We start from the raw sequence: 25,435 nt of genomic DNA, 5'->3' as shown, positions 1-25,435 counted from the left end.
TAAATAAAGTGCTTGAATATGGCAACAATTGTATGAAATAATTGACTTCCACTGTATCTACAACACTAATAAAAAAAACCCTTGGTTGTCAGACTGTAACTTCCCAATAGGATACTGCATTTAGTTTCTTTCTCTTTATCTTGTGACTAGCTTTTGCCCGCGGCTTCGCTCGCGTTAAAGTGGTGGTGGTGATAGATCGATTTGTGTGATTTGTGTGTGTTCTTACTGTATGGAGGTGGAGGAACTGCATGAACACACATTGCATGGGCACAAAAGTAGGTTTCATAAAGGTCGCGGGTGAGCAAAGTAATTGTGTCAGCTCGTTGAACGTACATGTAAAATTTTGTATCTATGCTATCAGCCCTTGAAGAGTTCCGTCATCGGCAGACGACCCTGGCTGCAGCATCAGGCGGTGTATATCATATAAAAGCATTGTCATTGAAATTTAACAATCACGTAACAAATACAAGAAATAAGAACCAAATTACTTACAAAAGCAAGTGAAATCCCAGCAAAAATATTTTGTAAGGATTAAGTCTGTAATAAGATAATTTATTAATAAAAATTTGAGAAATCTCAAAATAGTTAAGCCTAGGAAGAAAACAAGTACTTTTGAGAAATTCTATATGAAAATCTATATGCATTTCTTGCTATAAACTTAAATTCAAGAAAACAAGAAAGGCGACATAGAAATAATTTCTACAGTATTTTCGTGCCGTAACGGCACATGTCTTACAGAAGAGAACCAGACCAGACCAGGCCAGGTCAGATTTCAGTCAAAAGTACTCATTCTCTTTCATCCAGTTTGCCGCAACGCTTAGACTTCCAGGTGTTAAGATGACAACAGGCAGAGGTATGTTTTTCAATAATTTTGATTTGTAAATTTTGCAAGATTTTAATTGGTAGATCCACGGCATTATTAATGATTACAATGTAACCTTTTAACTAAGTAACATTTTGATGAAAAAATAGATAAGCGAAGAATATTGCGTCGGGATCTTGGACTATTTAGCCAACATTTCACCTGAATTCAAAAGTCCTACTGATAAAAAAAATGCGGTTTGTTGGTAAGTATCTTTATGTTCCAGTGTTAAACGGAATGTCGGAAATATATGATGATGTGATAGGTATGTAGATCTGCGTAAAAATATGCAGAATGTTGTCTTTCTTTTCTGTTTTTAATTTTTAATGTGTTCTAGGTACAGCATAATTACTTAAGTAAAATCATATGTAGAAGGTGATTAGTATTTCTTATAACTCAAGGATCGTTAATCGTTATGTTTCTGATACTAAAGGCCTGGCGCATCACTCATCGTGTTAAATATAACAGATTATATCTATGACGCCATTCTTATTCAATTTATTTAAATGAAATAGGTACACATATACCTCAACTGATGTATATGGTGTACTTCACTTAACTAATTTAATTTCCAAAATATTTTAACATCGTTACGAAATACTATTAAACACTCAAAGAAACTGAACGCATACTTACTTCTAAGAGCATTACTAGAATTAACAGCTGAATAACGATCGATAAAGAGAATCAACCTATCCCACTGTGACCCCGAAAACCTGTTACTTTTTACGGTTCAAAAGATGCACGTAACCGAACTTAATATGATTATTAACACATGATTACCTTTTCAAGCTGAATTTAGATATCCTGTAAGTGTCCTGTAATGACATAAATAGTAGAAGGACTTTAGCTAATGTAGAATAGATAAAGGTCATAGCTCATTACAGCCACCCGGCACCCGACCAGCACAGCCTCGCCGCGAGAGATGGACCACGTGAGGTCCACTCATTGTCAACGCGGCGTCCACCTGTCGACAACGAGTGGACGCCGAAAGTCGAAGCGGTGCTGGTCGGGTGCCGGATGTCTCTAATGAGCTCTGATTTTTAGTAACGTGGAGCGAACATTTCCATTAGAGAGGGGATGGTTGAGGCCTATAACCAACAGTGGACGTCCTGTGGCTGATATGATGCTGAAGATTGTGAATATATATACATAGAGAGAGAGAAATAGTGAGTCAGATATTTTTTAGGATGCAACGCCTTTTAGTTAGTGTATTCAACCTTTGCCATCATACTTGTCATCACTGACGTCACGAAAAAATGCAAAAATGTCGGTGGGAAGATCAAATTGTTACGATGCCATATATTGTGTGTCATTACTCTCTTTACATTAATTATTGTATTTTTTTAAGATATGGGCAGGGCACGTTTATTCATGTATACTTCAATAAGGACCATGCAGGTACTTGTGAGCGGTGCTCAAAGACAAACTTAGAGCTAACGTGGTCGTCATGAAGAATTGAAGATGATGATTTTTTCTCAGATTCGGAGCATCAATATTTCTAGTTTACTCGTATAAATCGTTACTTAACCTCATCTAACTGAAATAAATTACTTACCTACAATATAGCTAAGAGCGTTTATGAATTAAAGGGAAAGTGGACTTCGTGCCATCTACAGCCATTCAGTCTTAAAAGTCTCTGAAAGGTTTCATAGAGCTCTTAAATTTGTTTTAACAAAATATTATTGAATATTTTTTACACAACACATTAATAACCATTACACCAGAAAAAACCTTAATATCATAGGACAATCTACACCAGTTGACCTAGTCTCAAACTAAGCAAAGCTTGTATTTATACATGTCGGCGATCGATCGTTAAAATTCGCCAGATCACGAAATTCCTAGGCATACGAGTATCGTGAAATGGCGCCATTTCATGATATGCCTAGGAATTTCGTGATCTGGCGGATTTTACGATCGGCCGCCGACATATATATAATAGTCCTACATATCAGTTTCGATAACGGCGACACTGGCTACCTATATTTATTGTATAAAATTGATAAAATAAGAGAAAAAGCTTATTTTCTAGCATGAGCTGGCTCGCTAGACCGAACTTAGTCCTGAAAATTCTATCGCAGGGTGCAAAAATAATAGAGTTGGCCTTGTGAATTGTACGTATGTATATGTATGTAACTAGACAACGGATAAATATATACTTACATACATATTAAACACCCAAGACTTTCCACTCGTATTATTCATACAAATATCTGCCCCGACCGGGGATCGAACCCGGGACCTCAAGCTTCGTTGTCAGGTTCTCTAACCACTGGGCTATCTGGTCCTCCTGCACGGCTATTAGACTTAAAGGATGGTCTCCCTAATTCGATGCCTTACTTCCTTAATGAAGGCTTCAGCCTCCAACTCCAGCAGCTTGTCATCTCTAAACGTCTTTTTAGGGTTCCGTAGCCAAAATGTCTGTCTGTCTGTCCGTCCGTCCGCGGCTTTGCTCAGGGACTATCAGTGCTAGAAAGCTGTCATTTTGCATGAATATATATGTAAACTATGCCGACAAAATGGTACAATAAAAAATCGAAAAAAAAAGGCGTAAAGTGGGGTTGGTTTTTTTTTCATCCAATCTTGTAGTGTGGGGTATCGTTGGATAGGTCTCTTAAAACCATTAGGGGATTGCTAAAAAGATTTTTCGATTCAGTAATTAGTTTGCAAAATATTCAACTTTAACGTGCAAATTTTCATTAAAATCGAGCGTCCCCCCCCCCCCTCTAAAATCTAAACCGGTGGGTGGGAAAATTTAAAAAATTCAGGATGGTAGTTAATATATCAAACTTACAAGGAAAACTATATCGGTTAAGTTTTCTTGAGAATTATTAGTAGTTTAAGAGTAAATAGCAGCCTAAGGAATATTCCGTACAAAATACGAAATCCTTAGAAAAATATTACTTAATTTTTTCGTAATGGCTACGGAACCCTATTTCGGGCGTGTCCTACACGCTCTTGGCCTGTTTTTTGACATTTCAATTTACGTAGTTGAATAATAAATTATATGCATTATTATTTGCTCGAAACATAAACGAACGAAACCTGAATTCTTAAATTTCGATCAATGCTCCAAAGTCTAGCCTAATAAAAAAATCACGTGACTTTAGGGACTTCAACCGCGAAGGTGAAAGTGAAAGTAGAATTAAAAAGTCGGGAAAAATCTTCAACAAACTTTTCTAAGCAGGTGGGGCTTAAGAAAGCGAGTTTCTTGTAGCGCCCATTGAAGTTGAAACATGGAAGATGGTACGTGCTCATTCTACTACCCGCACAACTTGATACATTTTAAAAGAAATCAGATCTGCGCTCCCTACAAAAATTTTGGACCGACGGACTTAGTTTAATGCGAACTGTATATAGCACAAGGTATAGGAACAATTCTGTTGTTTTCGACTTTGCTTTGAGAATGGACTAGTATATTTTAAAACGGTTAGCTTTTTGAGTGGTGATTGTGATTGCTGAATTTGTGTAACATTTGTGTTAATTTTTGTGGATGCGTGAAAACACATATGAGTCGCACAATTGTAGCTGTCTTATTCTTGTAGTAGGTTGCTTAGTTTCAAAGTACAAGGATGTTTTGGTTCATTAATATGAATATCTTTGTCTCTTTCAATGCGTTGGCCCTTTACTTGACGTCGGCGTCTGGGTCCCGGCGCAAATTAATATTTTACGAAATAAATCAGTGTTTCCTACAGGTAATTGTTTTATTTTGTAATTATATTTATTTTAATACATGACTGAGAAAAATTTGTTTATCAGATATTTGATAATGACTAATAAACTTCACATAAATTGAAGTTCATTAATTGTTATTTAATTAGATATGCCATTTTATGTTAAACTTTCGGCTTATATATAACATTTAAGTGTTTTTTTTGGTGATTTTTTTTATAAAATTCGCGAATTCGCGAAATTAATTCGTAGGTGTCATTACCACTCAAGGGAGATGTTTTCAAAATGACCGTTCCTCCTGATGTTAAATTTTAAATATCTCCAAGGGTTAACGAACTAAACAACGTTTAAAAGTAGGTAAAGAACCAAAAGTTTTAAGAGATTTTTTGATACATTTTATGTCCGGGTTTTTATTTTTCAAGTAAAGTTTAAAACTATTTGAATATTGTTAAAGAAGAAAAGCTGGAGGAACGGATAAGAACCATGTAATAATTTTCCACGATAAAACCAGACGAGGCGACTTCTGTAAGCTCCATTGCTTGATATTTTCTGAAAGCGACACCAATATCGTCGTCCAATTTCAAATAATAAAGTGAAACCATCCTTAAGATGGCGAAACGTTAAGATAAACTTGACTAGCTAAGCATAAGCCAGTCAAACTTGCTAGCTACTTAGTTAATAAATAGTAACAGCGAGTGACTTGTCACTCGTTTTGAAACACTTGAGTATATTCGACTAAATGTCTACAATATCCTCTTGCAACGCAGCACAATCGATAAATACTTTTAGCCAATTTAAACAAATACACATCCAAGCGCAGTCCTACAATTTTTATTTCAAATAGGTACCTAAACGTCAACAATATTCTCTAGAATCATTGTATGTAAATAAATAGCGCAGGGTTACTATTTGAAGCGTCAAAGGTTGAATCAATAGAATATGGCACCTTTTACTACGTCGTCGACCTTGGCATTAGCGCGTATTATTCCGAGCTTTTCTGCCAAATTCTATGCGTGACTATTTGTTAAAACTAAACTTTCATCGTTTCTACAATTCTCAATTTAACACAATGTTGAAGCAAATGTAGTAACGGCTTGCTGGCGATTTTGCTTGTATTTAACGCTAGCTTTAAAAATAATCATCGAGAAACAGAACTTTGGTTTTTTTTTCAGTGCTCATAGTTCAAAGTCTAAAAAAACATTTCCGTATATTATGCGACCCAGTGCTGGGCACAGTTCTTCTCTCAAAATGATAGGGCTTGGCTGCAGTCGTCACGCGGGCCCAGTGCCGATCGGGAAATTCAGATACACTATTGAACTGCTTCGCAGGTGTATACAGGATTCCTTGCGATATTTTCCTACCCCGAAAAGCTTTCGGTAAATTTGAAATGTTTCATTAAAAGAAACGAACTGACTGCAATTTAAACTCGGGTAAATCCTTGTAGAAGGTCCGTCCGCATCACTATGATCATCTTCCTTCTTAATCCTGCCGCCCAGCAGCAGTGCTTGCGCTGCTGTGTTAGGGCGTAGAGAGTGTGACAAGCGGTGAAATGGCCGACGTAGAATGTACAATATTTTAGTAATTTAGGCTAGCAACGCTTCTGCAGTCTGCTGGTATTGCGGGTATCTAGATGTGTTCACTTACCTACATGCTAGTTTTCTCCCTATCTTATACACACGTACATAAAGTAGAACAGTCAGTAGGCAGGTATTTTTTTAACGTTTAATCAATTTTAGTGCAAACCTCACTGGTATCTCACATTTAAAAAATATTATAGATGCGAAAGTTTGTAAGTCTATTTGTTTGTTTGTTACTTCATCACTTCTGAACTACTGAATCGAATTAGTGGTTTAGACGTTTCATCACGTTTCATAATTTTTTTAATGATTTTTAGTATACAAATAGTTCCGAAAAATAACATATAATAGTTTTTATCCCGGAAAATTGCATAGTTCCCGTGGGATTGAAATATTAAACGAATTCTACGCGGACGGAGTCGCGAGTAACGGCTAGTATTTAAATAAATCTCAGAGATCGAGAGGTTCTGAGTGGATTAACAAGAGCGACGTGTCGTGGGATGATTGCTATACTACAACAGATGTCAAACAAGGAAGTGGGTAGCTATGGTTATATATAGGAGAGTGACGCCACATGGAAGATGGATGGATCATTTAAAAGGAGATAAGTAAAGGAAGTGAAATATTGATTGCCAAAATAAATGGATCGATAGTTCTTTGCATTTTCATTCGATTTATAGTTCGCGGTATATAGAATATATATACAGACAAAATGTCTGCAAAAAATTGTTATTTTTTTCCTTTTTATGTATCATTTTAATCGTTTATCTGCAAACTCCACGCGACAACAGTAACGCCCACCAAGTTTAAAAGTATTTTTTGCAAGGGTCAAAATGTTACCAGACTAATCGAGGTGTATGAAAGAATTGAACTTAAACAGAGCGAACTTAAAAATTTGCAGGGCGTCTCAACGGTGTTTAACGGTTAAAACTAATTAAATTACGTGCCTTAAAGAGCATGCAGGCGTTACGTATTGACCGACGAGTTAAGTAATATAAATAGGCTTACCTGTTTGAAAATCGATACCAATTCGTATTGACCGGTAAACTTCTAATAAGTTGACCGTAACACGGAGTCAGCTCTAGGTAGGTACTATTAACTAACTTTGTTCGCAGGAATTCACTATTTTTGTCTACACATGTCACTATTTACACTCCATTATGTTCTAGTAATACTTTACATCAATCCAAAACTTTGGTCCACGCACCAGATCAGCTTCCGAGTCGACGAATATAATATTTACATTTATTTCGATAAATAGGTTCTAGATATGATTATTAGATTGATATTGTTATGATATCAGAAGAGTTGTATAAGTCACTTGGATTGGACCGACGGTGTACGACTATATTGTGGCTAAGAAATGCGGGTAAGTAGGGTATAATTAAATTTATTTCTAAAGTTTTTGGCCATATAACATTAAACTGTAAAGTTTGAAAACATAAAACCATCCCTCACATACACATTCACTAATTACAAAAGGAACGTCAATAAAGGTACTAACAAAATTAATTGCAGTGCAATCAATAGGTGAAGTTTTTTGATGAGTTCGTGATGTAAAGTTATTAGTTTAACACCCGTTCAAACAAGCTTCCATGAAAGCAAACATATTTATGTGCACATCCATGAAAGCGGCAATGTTTCATATATTTCGCGGCAAGTCCGGACGGCTGCAACATACGTCCGCCCTGCCGCACGATCGCGGTTTGACTGAACGTACTGAAACCTTTTCATGCATTTCTGAAACCAGTGTTCCATGGTTTGAAAGCTCACACTAATTTCCCTCTGTCCGCAAGAGTGAACAGGATGACATGATTCTCTCGGTCGGGCTTTACACCAAGCTTGAGTCGTGTCTATCTAAATAAACATAAGCTACGGCGTGTGCGACCGGTCTGTTTTTGGTGGATCAAATAGGACTATAATGCACTTCACTGATTTATTTTCGGCACTTTTTCACGTACTTGCTGAATCATACAAGGAAGTTTGAGAGACTTGTAATGTTGGTTCTACTAATCACACGTTTCTATTTTATTTCGAAGAGCTGAGATTAATTTTACTCAATAACTTAAGAAATCATGACGATTCGTGCCCTTTGGAGTTGCCTTCAACCTCCGTAACCAGGACACGTCAACACGTCAAGGCTTGTTTTGTCGGGGTTTGTGCTTTTACCTACCTATATAATCCGCAATTTTAGCGATCTTGGTAGTTTCAGGTCTTTCTTTGTAATATTTTTATAGTTATTCGTAAAACATAAGTAAAAATCTAATTATAGCGCGAAACCGTAAAAATAAATATAAAAAGGAGAAGTACTTATTTTTTTCCCTACTTTGATAGTATGTTTAAACCTATGTATCTAACAAAAATAAAGATTAAAAATTTATTGTGTTATTTACAATTCACTATTTTACGAAAAATAGCTTTTAAAACACTTCAAAAACATAGGTACCTCCCCAAGGATGTGATCGCGAAAAACTGTTATTTAAGTAAAAAAAGCTTATTATACTTTTTATTTAAAATAAAATGTGGTTTCGTGAATATAGGTACATTTTGAAAAAGTATATGTAAGTTTGGTCTTAATTGGTTGGCAACGTGGGTGACTCGGTAAAAGGTCATCAATTGCGAAACTTCTTCGGTGGTTCTTCTTATGTAAACTCGCTAAATGTTCGGAAAACATAATAGGCTTCCGTTGCTTGTTAATTTGAAGAGACCTAGGCAACGAGTGTAATTATCATTTCTTGTGCAAATATTACGTCTAGCTTCATCATGCTTAGGTACATAATGTGCAGTTACGTGAAATTTAAACTACTTAGTACCTTATTATTTTTTATGCAACAAGAGGGAAACGTGGACCTTTTTTTCTTAGTTAACGTACGTACCTATAGAAACGGGATAAAACCAAGCAATATTTTTTATGCAAGTGAAATGGCTTTCAAAAGGGAACATTAAAGATTAACGACAAATAAAATAAATAAAGTTTCTATAATTATAGGTAACTTAACTCACAAGTAATGAAAATACATTTTAATTAATGCCAATTAGTACACTTCAAATATTTGCCAAGTCCTTAGACATTTTTAAAGTCAGCTCTTTTATAATGAGACAATGTAACAAATGCCCCGTCAGGGAGACATCAGGATTCATTCCAAACACAATTCGTAATGAAGTTTTTAATATTTAAATCGGGTTTCACCTAGTTAACGGTATCTTTAGCACGGTTAGAATTAAATTATTTTTTACAAAATCGACTCTACTTTTACGTGTTAGGGTGTAAATGGACTAATCGCCGACCGTAATTACGTGAATTTGACGGGACAAAACGGGCTGGTTGTCGAGTTTTTTATAAATTATTAAGCACTCGACTTCACTTCCATATGAATTTGCTGCCTGAAATGGACGGCTGCGTAATGGTGCTCGTTCCTTTGAACGAATGTAGCGATATGAATTTTGAAACATGGAATTACAGCTGTACTTGTATTATGCTGCTATACTGCTGCGCTGTTATTTTATGGCTTGATCATATCTCATTCCTACTGGCTGTAAACTTAAAATATTTGCACCAAGTAGTAAAGACTGTCCACGATAAAATCCGGGCATGCCTGATCTACATATCTTTGTAATGAATGATAATTTTCAAGCAGCACTTTTTTTAAGTAATTAGTGGTTATGAAAGTACATAATAAAAATATAATCATAATAAAAAGTTAGGGCGTCTGTAAGTTTTAACTTATATTTATATTAGACTGTGCCTAAATTATTTTGTACAGCGTCTTCTGATGGTCTTTTCTAGGTTTTTGTGTAAAGTTTATATCTATTCTAAATATATTCTATATTCTATTATATTCTTTAAAATTGGGCAATCCACTTTATAGCTTATAACATTGTCTTTTCACGACAGCTAATATTTTTCGAATTGACTTCAGATTGAGGTAGTTTGGAAGTGTTTTAACTTTGGTGAATTTGCCTTTTTGACAGAAAAATGCCTCCCATATAAAAACTACTTTTGTTGCTTGGATTAGAAAGTTTTCCCGACTCCCCCAAGTAGAAAACAGTTGCTTGAAAATTAGCATTCATTACAAAGATACACCAGATCAGGCATGCGCGGAATTTATTGTTGATAATCTTTAGAATATTGAATATGAACATAATTTATTGACGTGATTTAAAAAAGTTGTAAGCACATACAAGCCCTGCCTTTGTTTTTATATTTACTTTATTTTCTGGTTAGAGTTGTTATAGATATCCATCCATCATCCATCCCAGCCTATATACGTCCCACTGCTGGGCACTGGCCTCCTCTCAGAACCAGAGGCCTTGGGCCATAGTTCCCACGCGGGCCCAGTGCGGATTGGGAACTTCACACGCACCATTGAATTGCTTCGCAGGTTTGTGCAGGTTTCCTCACGATGTTTTCCTTCACCGCAAAGCTCGTGGTAAATTTCAAATGTAATTCCGCACATGAATTTCGAAAAACTCAGAGGTGCGAGCCGGGGTTTGAACCCACGACCCTCTGCTTGAGAGTCGATAGGTCAAACCACTAGGCCACCACGGCTTCAATGTTATAGATATGCGCCAAACTAAATATTAATATTGAAAATGCAAATTAACCTCGCTGACATAAGTTTATTATGACTTTGCATAAGAATTCGCAAGATTTTTAAGCTGCTGAAAACAAAAAACGAAGATCGATTATATATTCCATAAAATGTTTGCCGCCTAATGGAACTCTTCACAAACAACGGTCCCGGAAGAAAGTCATCAACATACATTGCATGCAATGTACGTTTTTAGCGCTCGTTTAAAGAAACAAATACATTTTTTTGTACACTAACCTTACAAAAAACAGCATAATTATGTACAGCATTATATTGTACTAGCTGTTACCCGCGACTCCGTCCGCGTGGAAATCGTTTATCACTATCCCGCGCGAACTATGTAATTTTCCGGGATAAAAACTATCCTTTGTCTTTCTCCGGGACTCTCACTATCTGTATACCGAATTTCATCTAAATAGGTTGGTTTAGACGTGATATAGTAACAACAAACAAACAGACTTACAAACTTTTGCATTTATAATATTAGTGCGATGTATCGCACATAGGTATCCATACGTTTTTACTCTTACTTACATTTACATAAGTGACCATTGATTCTTGTTCTTAATTATCTGTTTAGACTAGAAGTTATAAAATGTAATTGGTGGGTCATAGAAACTTCCTGAAAAACCATAAATGGACAGCTTTAGATAGGCATAATATAATTTCAATTTCCGTTTAAACATTATCTGATGATACTTAAAGAATTTAATCCAATTCCGATAACAGAAGCCTAACGCTGGCATGATAATCGGTCATTTTCGGAGTCCTCTTCATGGGAAATTGAAAAAGTTGTGAACACGCGATTGACTTATTTGTGATTTATTTTAGCTTTGAGTTGTGGGTATATACCAAAGAATAGCAATTTTTATTGAAACTGTCAGAAAATATGTAGTGAGAAAAGTGGTGAAGACTTGTAATAAAAAAAACCATAAAATTTACAGCCGTCTTGGATTAAGTTATAATGTTTTTAATAGTTTACTGCTTTATATTCAGTATTCAGTATCTATTTATTGCAACACCTTTTACAAAAAATTATAAAAAATGATGCCCTGTTGGGGCGTGGCAATTTTAAAATTAATTACATTCATTAACTTATACATAACATATTATGCTATTTTTTTAACCTTGGTAACAGATACGCTGGTAACAGATACAACGGCAATATAACATGGCAACTACCTATACTCAAAAAGAAGTTAAAATTCAAGGGATAATTGCGTAGACTAATTAAAATTAACACAGAGTCGGCAAGAACAATCATTCTAATGTTACAGTATGGTCTCGGCGAGAGTAGGTACATGTTGTATAATTATTTACCATACGATTCGAAAGTCTATGAGTTTAAATTATCATTACGTTTACTTTCATACTTGTATTATATAAAGAAGGGGTCGTGTTGCTTATGATTAGTTTAGTTATGATCTAAGATAATGTCTTGACAGGTTTCACAAGAAATACGAAGGCATTAAATATAAATAACTTTAAATTTTCAGAAACAGTAGAGGCGCAGCGCTGAACGTTCTCGAGTGACGCGAAGCAAAGGTCTAGTACTCGCTTTATAGACTGAACTGGTACTGAATAATTCATAGTTACATTCAGACGACCGTAAGAGTTGAAAATGAAGGCTTCGCTGCCTAACTAATTAAGCCCTTATCGGTAACGAATTACAGTGCCGTGAAAAACTTTCACTATAGAATGAAAGGTTTATCAGTTTCTTTTATTTAATTTTTTAGGACGTACTTAATTCCTTATCTCTACCCGTTGTATAGTAATAGCATCGTGTCAGGCAAAAATAGTAGATTGTACAACAAGAGCATAAAACGAGCCATTTTACCCGAGGCGTTCATATAGCCTCCCGAGCCGATACGGCAAGGGTGGATAGACACGTCGAGGAGAAAATGGGTTTAATGCTCGAGTTTTACACTCTGCTTTTCATTTCGACTACGAGGAAATGAGTGGAAAAAATTGTTCACTTACTATGTGTAGGTATGCACCTTTATTTTTATGCATTATATATATTTTAGTTTTATTGATTTATTTTGATCGATTTTTATTTTATGATTTAAAAAATATGTAGAAACTTTTTTGTTTGTGGCTGTTGACACCTGATTACCTTGGTCTTAGACGAAGATTTTACTTTATGCACTAGTGCATAAAAATCCATTTCATGTCGCCTAGATCCAGCATAAACACGAACTTTACGAGCATGAGAAGTGAAAAATATATTCTTTGTATCGAAAAGTATGAGACTATGCCCACTTGGCACGTTATCTTAACCAACCGTCACCGTCGCGTGTCTTGTATGCGTTTAACATTCCGTTACTGACACGTTCCTATTGCGGTCATGGCATGATACATTGTAGTGGGTAGAGACCTTAAAAATAAATACGTGCCAGCTCTTGGGTCCCCAGAGGTGTCGGGAACCAACCGGGAAGAGAGAGCCTTTATGAAAGACTTCATGTCGGCTGACCAAGGCCCTAAAGTCTCAACAGCAAGAGCCGCAAACTCGTAATCTTTTAATAAAAAAGAGTACTTGCGGCGGTTGAGGAGTTAGGCCTGATCAGCCGCAGCGCTGGCTTGTAGCAGCTAAAGTATCAACGTATGTTGCGTCCCACACCAGGGCCCTGCCGAGCTTCAACGGCACCAGGGTGACCCCCTCTGGACGCTTGCCATCCTCCCTTGCCATGCCAGCCGGCTCTAAAGCCGAAGGCACTGACGCGGTGGCAAGCGACCGACGTACCATGTCATTTAGTTTTCATTACTTTAATTGCGTAATATTTCTAAAAATCAAATGCGAATAAAACTATGAAACGTATAATCTTATTTGCTTTTTTAGTTAATACGTCGCTTAAAACGTCGTTAAAAAGTTATAAATCCTTGAAGGGACATTTTAAGGAAGTAGAAGCAGAAGTTGGGTTAATTAGTTCCAAGCAAGCACTTCCGGTAGTTTCACCTATTTTTGTCAAAGGGATTTATAGTTTCAAAGTGGGACGCGACGTTAAAACGAGGTTATTATAAAGTTTTACCACATTTCCTACGCTGTAATAATGACTGGTGGAGATACTTCTTTGACTTATAGTTACCTGCAAATTGCTTGCTATTGAAAAGCCCTGATAAATAGCAAATATATTTTTATACAAGCTTTTATTTTATTAATTTAAAATGTTTGTACGTATGTTCGGGTCAATTCTTGCGAGTGAATTTTCGCCCTTTCAGTGGTCAGATTGACGTAAAATTTGGCATATTTATGACATACAATACAATAATCTGTTATCGAAATTCTAATGATTTATCTTCTGATTTTTTAGAGCATTTAAATAAAGTCTTGTTTTCAAATAATCTTTTAAATTTTTCTAGTGTACAATAAGCCAAGGAATAAGTTTGAATATGTCTAAATCAAGTCATTGATATTAATGTGGAGTTCATAACAATTTTCATCAATTTTGGGCTATAATTTCTCGTGACAGCAACTATTTGCCTTAATTTATGATCCAATAACTGCTTAGGTTACTATTCAAATGGAGAGATAAATTTTCGAAGCTTTTAGTCTGTTATGAATTCGTAGTGAAGATTTATAGAGGTACACATTGGTTTTCCGTAATTATGCCTTTTTTAACTAATTTTTATATACCTTATTAACTTCATGATCATGGAACTTAAATGCTTAAGGATATCTGCTAAAATATTTTACTCAAACGCTTTTCGCTTTCTATTTGAACATAGACGAAGAACGGCAAACAGTTTGGTCCACTCTACATATCCATACAGCCAAAGCAACCACCCAGTTTTTATCGCAGTGCGTGCGTAAGTTTTTTTCTGTATTTGTTTTTTAAAAGTTAAGGATTAGAAAAATGTTGTTAAAATGCATTAAAATCGGTTTCGGTCAGCAGCGCCACTATGTCGATCCGGTTGCAGGACGAGAGTACACAACCAATCCAACTGCAGCGAGGTGTGAGACAGGGAGACGTTATTTCTCCGAAACTGTTCACAAATGCGTTGGAGGACGTTTTCAAGCTCTTGGACTGGAACAGGTTCGGCATCAATATCAACGGCGAGTACATCACCCATCTTCGTTTTGCCGATGATATAGTCATAATGGCGGAGTCGCTGGAGGGGCTCAATACTATGCTCAGTGACCTCAGTATCGTCTCCCAACAGGTGGGTCTTAAGATGAACATGGACAAGACTAAAATCATGTCAAATGTCCATGTCACACCCGTGCCGGTTATCGTTGGGAACGATGTACTCGAAGTTGTTGACCACTATGTTTACCTGGGACAAGTTGTCCAGTTGGGTAGGTCCAACTTCAACAAAGAGGTCGCCCGAAGAATCCAACTCGGATGGGCAGCGTTCGGGAAACTTCGTGATGTCTTCTCGTCCAATATTCCGCAGTGCCTGAAGACTAGAGTCTTCGACCAGTGTGTGTTGCCAGTGATGACTTATGGCGCTGAGACGTGGTCCTTAACTGTTGGCCTCTTAGAGAGGCTCAAAGTCACGCAACGAGCTATGGAGAGAGCTATGCTTGGAGTTTCTTTGCGCGATAGAATCCGGAATACGGAAATTCGTCGAAGAACTAAAGTCACTGACATAGCTGGAAAAATATGCAAATTGAAGTGGCAATGGGCAGGCCACATCGCTCGAAGAACAGATAACCGTTGGGGAGAAAAGTCCTCGAGTGGCGACCACGAACCGGAAGACGAAGCGTTGGCAGGCCTCCCACCAGGTGGACTGACGACATCGTGAGAGTAGCGGGAAACCGGTGGATGCAAGTGGCAAATTGTCGTTCATTGTGGCGTTCTAAGGGGAGGCCTTTGTCCAGCAGTGGACGTCTTCGGGCTGATGATGATGATGATGATGATGAAAATCGGTTTATTGTGCGTGATTGAATGAATATTTTGGGAAGAAATAAGTACCTACTTATTATTTCTCAAATGAGTTTTTACAAGTTTTTAGTTACCTTGCAAATCTTGCAATATTTTTTTACGGATGTACCTAATATTATAGTCGAATTTCGTCCTCTAGAGTAGTTTGACTTAAAATTTGGCACGAATACGGTAATTACTCCATGCAGCACTATTTTATTTTTCAACTCTCCGGTATTTCTTGTTTAGGTACGTAAAAAGAATAGAATAATTGAAAAAGCACTTACTACACGCTTAAATAGTAAATCTACATGATTTGCTCCGTCATGATAACCCCGGGTACCATTCTTAGTCAAAGTGCGCCATCATGTCATTTTCGCAGTAAACGAGTATAACCTTACCAACAATAAGTTGGAAAACCCACGACTTTGTCATTCAAAGTTCAATATCTCAAAAACGACTGAACCGATTTTGATGAAACATATTTAAGAACCATCGCTAGAAACCCTGCTTTCAAATAAAAAAAACCGCATTCAAATCGGTCAACCCGTTTAAGAGCTCCAGTGCCACAGACAGACACACATAGCGGTCAAACTTATAACACCCCTCTTTTTGCGTCGGGGGTTAAAAATGGATGAAAATCAAGTTCAAAGATTCCGTTACATTCATAGATAAGTACATAGTTACAAATAAAGCCAACATAGTTAAACGTGTTAAGAGCAATAAAAACGTTCACCCTGTCAGCTGTCAGCCCATGCCGAGTGCTGGATTATTAAACCCTGGCTGTCCCGTCGTACAATACCAGAACCAAATGATATTTTCAATGCACAGCAAACACAATCGTATATACCTTCTCTTTCAATCGCTATCTTAGCTATGGCATACTATTAGATTTACCATAAATGGTCATTAGTAGGCATTGCGACCCTTCGAGCACTATTATACAATCAATGAACTACAAACAATTTACTTTTCACCTCAGCACCTCAAACATGCTGGTTTTGCTATGAGAAATCAGTGAGCAAAATCGGATTTTGCTCACTCCGTGAGACAAAGTAACTTTTTGATATTGTTTTAAAATGCTGAAGGAAGACAGTGTTGGGTCTACTCACTGAATTCCAAATATTTGAACTTCACTTCGATATGTCACTTTCACTTCAACACGAAAAAAGCGAGAGATAGGATCAAATGTGTTGATTGCAATCTTAAATCAAATTTATGGTATTAAAAATAATATATCGATACCTAATAAATTAAAAATTTCCAAAATGTAAATTTTCCCGCTCTTTTAATAAAGAATAAAGTATGCAACCTAGTTGCACGAAAGCCGCTTTTCTTGGTTTTTTTTTAATAAATTTATTCCGTATACTGCCTCTACAGTTGGAATAAATATTTGTCAAATTGATCGAATTTGTAACAAATCTATTTATGTTTACATAATGGAAATCTTAAAAAAAACATATTTAAAGGTTTAATAACATTTATAATAAATTATACGTTTACTGTTCAACCTATTTAATGACGCAAATATGAGGCTTTTTGCAGTATTAAAAATAAGTATGACATATTTTATTTTAAAAGAAGTTTTAAGTTCAAATTACAATTCTTGTTATGAGTATGAGATTTATAATCATACCTATATATACTGGACACTTTTTGTTCCGAACTCAAAATCTCTCTATTAGTTACCTATTCCTGGCGACTTTTTAAAGATGTAATCGCGACTGTTCGTATCATTTTTGAGTAAGGGTTTTAAATGTGATTATTATAATTGTTTCTTAATAATCGGATTTTATTTCAAAAATGTATTTGTTTTGTAAACAGGTAGGTATATCTGGTTATAATCTTATGTTACATTTAAATTATGTTCTCGCTGCTGAACTGAAAAATTTTATGTGGCACACGAGACCAAAGTTTTTTTGCATCTCGTGTGTTTGAATCCCTTGCTGCTCTCAGGATTCTAACCTAGAGTCACTCGCTGACGCTCGTGATTCAATTAAAGCATCGTTCGCTTACTCGGGATTCAATATCAACACTTGCAACAAAAAACAACTTTGCTCTCTTGTTGCACAAAGCACTTTACGATAGCTACGTCTATGTGTGTGTTCGTGGAGCTCTTTCACCTCCACAATGTAAACTAACACACATACACGTAAACCTAACTATCACTATCACTACTACCACACTACACTGACACGTTTCGAACTCAACCAGTACCCCTAGTGTAAGTTTTCGGTTACAAAATACGTCTCGATCGCGTTCGCGTAAATCTCAATTTGTATGGAAACACGAACATCGCACACGTTCCGCTAGAGGCGCTGTTCGTGTTTCTATACAAATTGAGATTTTAACGCGAACGCGATCGAGACGTATTTTGTAACCGAAAACTTACACTAAGGGCACAGAGTTCATCTTCACCATGCTGCCAGATTACCTACCCACCCCAGATCTGTCCACCGGTGAAACCGCGTCCACTGGACAGGTACAATTGAATTTGAATCAACATTGGTCCATAATTTTGGTTGAAAATTTACCACGATATTGTTTTACCGTCGTTTGCTTCATGTATGTTTGTTCATATATTTGATGATAATGGTTTTAAATAGTTTTAATTAGTTCTATACTTACATAACATTTTTTACCAATTATTTTAAATGCAAAACTTCGTGTGTGTTGCGTTGCGTCTGTGCGTGTACGAGTATCTTTGCAATTAATAACTAAATTTTATGCCGATATCCTTACAAAATTTAAAGATAAATCCCGAAATCTGAAATCTTAAGTTAAATAGGCATGAAATTTGCACGGGAGTTCTTCGTACAACGAAAATAAAGACCACGATATCCATCCAACGAAAATAAAGACCCGTCAATCCGTCCGCGCAGAATTCGTTTATCACTATCCCGCGGGAATTATGCAATTTTCCGGGATAAAAAGTATCCTCAGTCCTTTCCCGAGACTCAAACTATCTGTATACCGAATTTCATCGAAATCGATTCAGCGTACGTAGGTACGTACGTTTGTTACTTCATTATAAGTAACAAACAAACTAACAGACTTACAAACTTTATTTATTATGGGATATATAACTATATATTAATGGGATTAGCTAACGAAGCATCAGGTAAAGGCTTGCTGCTTCATAAAATGAATTATATGTACCTGTCATTATTGGAATAATATAGAAACCTTCACGTAGTTTTTTCAGGGATGTTAATATACAGCTTTAGATAATGAGTGGATAATCCTTGAACTACGGATAGAGGGCAGCTAGGGCGTTTAATGAAACTATAAAAGGTTTAGTAAAAGTTGCATGGTTTCCGAGATGTTTGGACTTTTAGGTTTTCTTCGAAAATGAACACATTTGTTCAATCTTTTGATTATAAGTAGCACCATTTTAAGCTTATTTGTTTGCTCAATATCCTTGAGTACTAGGCATCACTCTTTTTGGAGACTACACTGTTTTTTAATTTGCAAAAACATAACTTTTGCGTTTTCAATCGTACATTGATCCAATTTTCAGCTCTCGTGGTGAATAAGAAATACACTACCGTCTACTTAGATTATATATTTACTTAGATACACAGCCCCGAAGAAAACTTTCTAACAAACACGGTCAACGTGACATTTGCAGCTATATTCAGGTAGAAGCCAATATCACTTGTTTACAACTTATATTGAGATAAATATTTTATGCAAATAACGACTTAACTTCATGAGCATTTCAATTTGCAAACATAATTTATTGAATCAGGCGTTACTTTGCGGAGGTCCATATCAATGAACTAAAAGAATTTCCTCACCCGCGACCTTACGATAGCGAAGCATATGCAAAATATGCGTGTTCATGCAGTTCCTCCACCTCCACACTGTAAGAACACACATAAATCACAAAAACTCATCTATCACCACCACCACACTACACTGACGCGTTTCGAACTCAACCAGAGCTCATCTTCAGAGTGACACAACCGTACACCATGCTACCAGTCGTCAGACTAACAAACCACAACCACCGTTTTAATTTGTCACTATTTCTCCCCAAGTACCCACATATATTTTATGAAACAAAACAAATTAACCCACTAATTATTAATATTTTTTTTTAAACCGTCCTTCAAAACTACTTTCATTTTTATTTATTTACTGTCAAGGCATTTTTTATTAACTACCATTGCTGAAATTAGATCCAAGCCGTAGCAAGGGAGATGAAACTAAATGCTCATTAATAATAGACCCCATACTGTTGTATCTAATTATCTCCATGCATTCTAAAACATCGAGACGAAACCCCTTGCCACAATAATGTAACATTTCATACGAATCTGAGTCCGATAAAGAATGATTTAATTCCAACAAATATTTGGCAAAATTTGAAAAAATTGAAAATTTGTTTCGGCATTTAGGAATGAGCATCCAGATAAGTCAAATTTTGCTAAACGTTTGTTGGAATTAAATCATTCTTTATCGGACTCAGATTCGTATGAAGTGTTACATTATTGTGGCAAGGGGTTTCGTCTCGATGTTTTAGTTTTAGTGACACGTTTATTGTATGACGACCTCCTTTAATTTGTAACTTTATTTTATTTTTAGTATTTGTTGTTATAGCGGCCACAGTAATACATAATCTGTGAAAATTTCAAGTGTCTAACTTTTACTGCTTAAAAGTGATAAAACCAAAGTCAGGATCGCCGGCTGGAGATGATTAAAACTATTTTATGTTTGTATAACTTTTACTATAGGATAGTTATTACTTCGGTACACAGCGTTATTAACAAGCTCACACTTCTCAGACCCGTAATAGAATGATTCCTTGACTTGAGATCGGTTCCTGGAAGGTTTAATATCCCCACCCCAGAATATGTTAAATGGCGGGAACCGGAAATACAGTAACCGATTTCATGTCAATTAAATTCTTTTATTTTAATTAATATTTACTGTTTATATTATTACTTAAATAGATAGCCGTAAATTGTAATCTTTTAATTTAATATATATATATATAGTACATGTTTATAATTGAATAATAAATATTACTTAACATTAGTATTAAATGATAGTACCATATTTTAACACTAGAGGGCTAGCTAGAGATAGAGGACTGGTTTAACAAGAATATAAGTGATAAAATTATAATAAAGCTTACAAAAGATAGAGCCTTGTGACAGACAGACGGACAGATGGACAGACAGCGGAGTCTCAGTAATAGGGTCCTGTTGGCACTCTTTGGGTACGGAACCTGAAAACGTAGGTTGCGGCTTATAGCTTACTTAAATAATTAAGTGTGTTACGTTGCTCCAAGCAAGCTCCTAAGGGAAATTACACACATTGGCCGAGATCGGACTTGCAATGCAGGGGAAATACAGACGCATATGAAAATACAAACTGAATTATAGATGCATAGAAAAACCAGAAAAATAAGACCAGTGCTGGGAATCGAACCCAGGTCCTCGGCATTCCGTGCCACGTGCTATACCACTTATTCTTATTCTTATTTTTCTGGTTTTTCTATGCATCTATATTTCAGTTTGTATTTTCGATATGGGTTTTACGGGATGACCGTAAAAGTAACAAAAAATTTGGAATTGAAATAAAAAATACAAAAAGATTCCAAAAAAACAATCTTAATTTAGACGCATATGACCCTGACTAACAGACGATAGAAGCTGTAAACATTAAACGTGCACTAAGTCATTATAACAATAATTAATATTAGATTTTGCAGGTGGTAGGACCTTGTGCAAGGTCCGCCCGGATTGCTACCACCATCTTGCTCGCTAATCCTGCCGTGAAACAGCAGTGCTTGCACTGTTGTGTTTCGGCGTGGAGAGTAAGACAGCCGGTGAAATTACTGGCACTTGAGGTATCCCATCTTAGGCCTCTAGGTTGGCAACGCATCTGCAATACCCCTGGTGTTGCAGATGTTTATGTGCGGTGGTGATCTCTTACCATCAGGAGACCCACTTGCTCGTTTGCCATCCAGTCAAATAATAAAAAAAAAAAAACTACGAGTACAGTCACCAGCACCAATATCTGACACAACAAGCGTGCATAAATATCTGACAAGACTCTATTTCTAGGGCCGGAAGGACGTGTCAGATATTTTGCACGCTCCACTGTGGCAGATATTAATGCTGGTGACTGTACCGTCAAATCTCTGGTTAAGTAATTTCTGCAACCAAAAATTTTGTTACAGAAATTCGGTGGCTAGTTTGATATCGGTTAGATATTAGTTATAGTAACTTGGTGCAATTCACTCTAAGCATAATACAGCAATAATACCCATGCAATGCGAATGAAATGCTGGTATGGTGGTCGTAGCAAGGCATCAGAAGTTAGAGTATATAATATCCAACTCTAAACTAAACTCATCTTGTGTTGCAGGTGGTAGGACCTTGTGCAAGGTCCGCCCGGATTGTTACTACCATCTTGCTCGCTAATCCTGCCGTGAAGCAGCAGGGCTTGCACTGTTATGTTTGGGCGTGGAGAGTAAGACAGCCGGTGAAATTACTGGCACTTGAGGTATCCCATCTTAGGCCTCTAGGTTGGCAACGCATCTGCAATACCCCTGGTGTTGCAGATGTTTATGGGCGGTGGTGACCTCTTACCATCAGGAGACCCACTTGCTCGTTTGCCATCCAGTCAAATAAAAAATAAAAAAATGGTTCCAACGGAAGACCAGCGTCGGCCGCAAGGTTGACATCATGCTGACTTGAACCATTTCAAGACAACATTTGTCCCGACTCCCGTTTTTTTACTTTGTTTTATAAAATGTCACGAATAAATGTTTTTATTTCTTTCTTTGAACGAAATTTCCTCTAGTTCTTCAGCACTGCTCAACAGACAGCCATGATTCAAAATGGCCTGCAAATAAATAAATGCTACTAACTATTAAAACCTTAGTTTCACCAAAAGCTGGCGTTTGTCGCTTGTTCTTTTTTGTTTCTGTTCCCGAAACTTCCAAAGCGAGAATGGCGATGGAATCGGACATAACATTTTACATTGAGTCAGTCGCCGCCCTAATTGGCTACATGATTTCATAGTAGTCATAATTGTTGGTTTGTGATGGAAATACGGTCCAAATTTCATTATTTGAGTGAAACCAGTAGCTCGCGCAAATAATAAGAGAAGCAATGCTGACATGATATCATTATTAAAGAGTTCATCAACCTACATACTAAATAATAGGCATATTATCAATTATATAAAAAAACATACATAGTTCCAATGCAAAAAAAGTTTGGTCAAACAATAGTTCATTTCTCTTGTTTACAGAAACATTAAGGCCACAGTTGAAAATATCGATGACATTCGATCTTCCCCTGATGGCTGATGGTTAAGGGGCGTGTTTTTGTTTGAATGAATTTGATAGCACTTAGGACTAATTACGAACCTTGTTTGTAATCATGGAGACAGATTGAATACAACAATCTGGTAAAATCATTCCGGTAAATTTAATAAATCCAATCTGGTAAAATCATTCCGGTAAATTTAATAAATCTTAAGTATTGTCTTGTTCCATACACAAAGCTAAATAGCTCATAGGAAAAGCGTTTATTTACGTGGAAACGCGCATGTTTGTTATTTATCTAAGTAATTAGATGTAGATTTAAATGAAAGCTGTGACTGACTAACGAAGGTATTCAGTTATTCATATATATATATAATCATCATCCCAGCCTATATACGTCCCACTGCTGGGGCACAGGCCTCCTCACAGATCAAGAGGGCTTGGGCCATAGTTCCCACGCGGGCCCAGTGCGGATTGGGATCTTCGCACGCACCATTGAATCGCTTCGCAGGTTTGTGCAGGTTTCCTCACGATGTTTTCCTTCACCGCAAAGCTCGTGGTAAATTTAAAATGTAATTCCGCACATGAATTTCGAAAAACTCAGAGGTGCGAGCCGGGGTTTGAACCCACGACCCTCTGCTTGAGAGGCGATAGGTCAAATCACTAGGCCACCACGGCTTCTTATATATATATATATATAAATGAGAATTGAAAAACTGTCATAAGCATCAAATGACGGTATTACCCCTATACTCTATTCAACTATTATTTTGTATGCACTTTTCACTAACTTAGATCCAAGTTAAATGTGGCGTTGAAATAATTTTATGAGTCTTAAATAACTTAAGAGATTGCATAAATTGATTTAGTCACATCCAGTTTTTAAATATCAGTTATTGAGGTAAAAACCCACTATAATACTTCACTTTCTGCATAACCACTGGGTCCATACTGGGTCTTGGACGTTTCATATATATTTAAGTATGTATTCCATCTACTTAAGCATGTTTATCCGTTGCCTAGTGCCCATAGTACAAGCTTTGCTTAGTTTGGGACTAGGTCAATTAGTGTCAATTGTCCCATGGCATTTCCTTTATTAACTTACCACATGTACTAGAAACTGTAATATCGTATATCGTTGCAATATCGGAAATATGTAGATATCATCAGTTATCATAGTAAATGCTATTTCCTCGTAGCCAGAACACACAAACGACATGCAAATTCATTTTCGATAACAGTTCCGTATTTTCAATGCTGAAGGCACTATCGAACCATTCAATTCTTGGCCCACCCTAGAATTTTCTCAGAATAGGTAAGTTACTCAAAGGAAAAAAAATGTCTTCTAAGATTAGGGAACTTTTAAATAGAATAAATTAACAAAAAAAAAACGATCTTTAAAATTATTTGAAAATTGCTGAAATTACATCCATGGCAATATTGCTCTTAAGTCGTGTTTTATTAATCCTAACTGTTATTGCTGAAATTAGACCCAAGCTGTAATAGGGAGAATTTACCATTAAGGTGCGTCGTCTTCCATACAAACTTTGGTACATCAATATTTCTTCCACAGACGTTATTTCGAAGCGATTTTTTGAGGATAGTTAGTTATGGGCATATTGTTGTCGCAAATCACAAAATGGAGAGGATATAATACCTAAATTTCAGTATGATGCAGTAAATTTTGATCCATTTTACTGTGGTGTGAGTAGCTAATGTCAAATATAATCTGTTGTAAAAGGTATTGACTATTTCGGGCGGTCACGTGACCACCTAGTTTGGCTCAGTGGTACCAATTCTTAGAAGTATGTAGTAAGAGAAGGAGTTCGAAACTCGATGACGCATAATGATTCTTTTTCTTTTTTTTTTATGTTTATTTACAAAGAATAAGTAATAGCATTTCGATAAAGTGCAATTAATCATGAAATTCAGTATTTTTAAGTCAGGTGAAACCAAAGAAAGTAATGTTTTTTCTTGAGGTCATCAATCTACTCTTTTTATCAAATAGCTGGCAAACTAGCATGCGGGTCACCTAATGGTAAGTGATCACCGCCGCCCTTGGTCACCTACAGCATTATTAGGACTGCGGGTGCGTTGCCGGCCTAAAAGGGAGGAGGGGGGGGGGGCTAAATTGGGTGGTATGGGGGCAGGATAAAAGGGGGGAGGGGAGTTGGGCAAAGGTACTATTTCACGCCGGTATTCAGATGGAGGTTGGTACTACTCCGGTCGAGCCGGCCCATTTGTACTGCAGTCAGCAAGTGGTTACAGTAAGGCTCTACCACATGAAAACTTGCTTGAACAACTAGATGCCTTCAAGAATGTTCTATACTTATTATTAATTAATAAAAAGCTTGTAAAATAATGGCGTATCGCAACAAAAGCGTAGTGTAATTTGTTTGTTACAATTTCACTTAGCGGGTCAAAATTTGAATGGTTTGGCTGTATGTAAGTAAAAACCGGGTGTTAGGATAAAATACCTAGCCTAGCGTTATTTTACTTTCATTGGCAGTCCTGAACTTAGATAAACTTTCATAGTTCTCGGGCAAAATATCACACGTGTTGTAAAATGTAACTAA

General features: G+C 36.5%; 1 protein-coding gene across 12 annotated transcripts in view; it reads right to left on the bottom strand.

The window, feature by feature from the left end:
- Window positions 1-7,801, bottom strand: part of SK (small conductance calcium-activated potassium channel) — a 240,618-nt gene extending 232,817 nt beyond the window's left edge. For all 12 annotated transcript variants that reach the window (XM_074104326.1, XM_074104329.1, XM_074104325.1 and 9 more), the window contains exon 1: window positions 7,123-7,801. The gene's annotated coding sequence lies outside the window, so the exon portion shown is untranslated. The remainder of the gene's footprint in view (window positions 1-7,122) is intronic.
- Between the last annotated feature and the right edge of the window lie 17,634 nt (window positions 7,802-25,435).

This window comes from Choristoneura fumiferana, chromosome 21 (genome assembly GCF_025370935.1).
Source record: "Choristoneura fumiferana chromosome 21, NRCan_CFum_1, whole genome shotgun sequence".
In the NCBI taxonomy this organism is placed as follows: domain Eukaryota; kingdom Metazoa; phylum Arthropoda; class Insecta; order Lepidoptera; family Tortricidae; genus Choristoneura; species Choristoneura fumiferana.
Note: the sequence above shows the minus strand (reverse complement) of the source record. Positions and strands in the feature narration are given on the sequence as shown.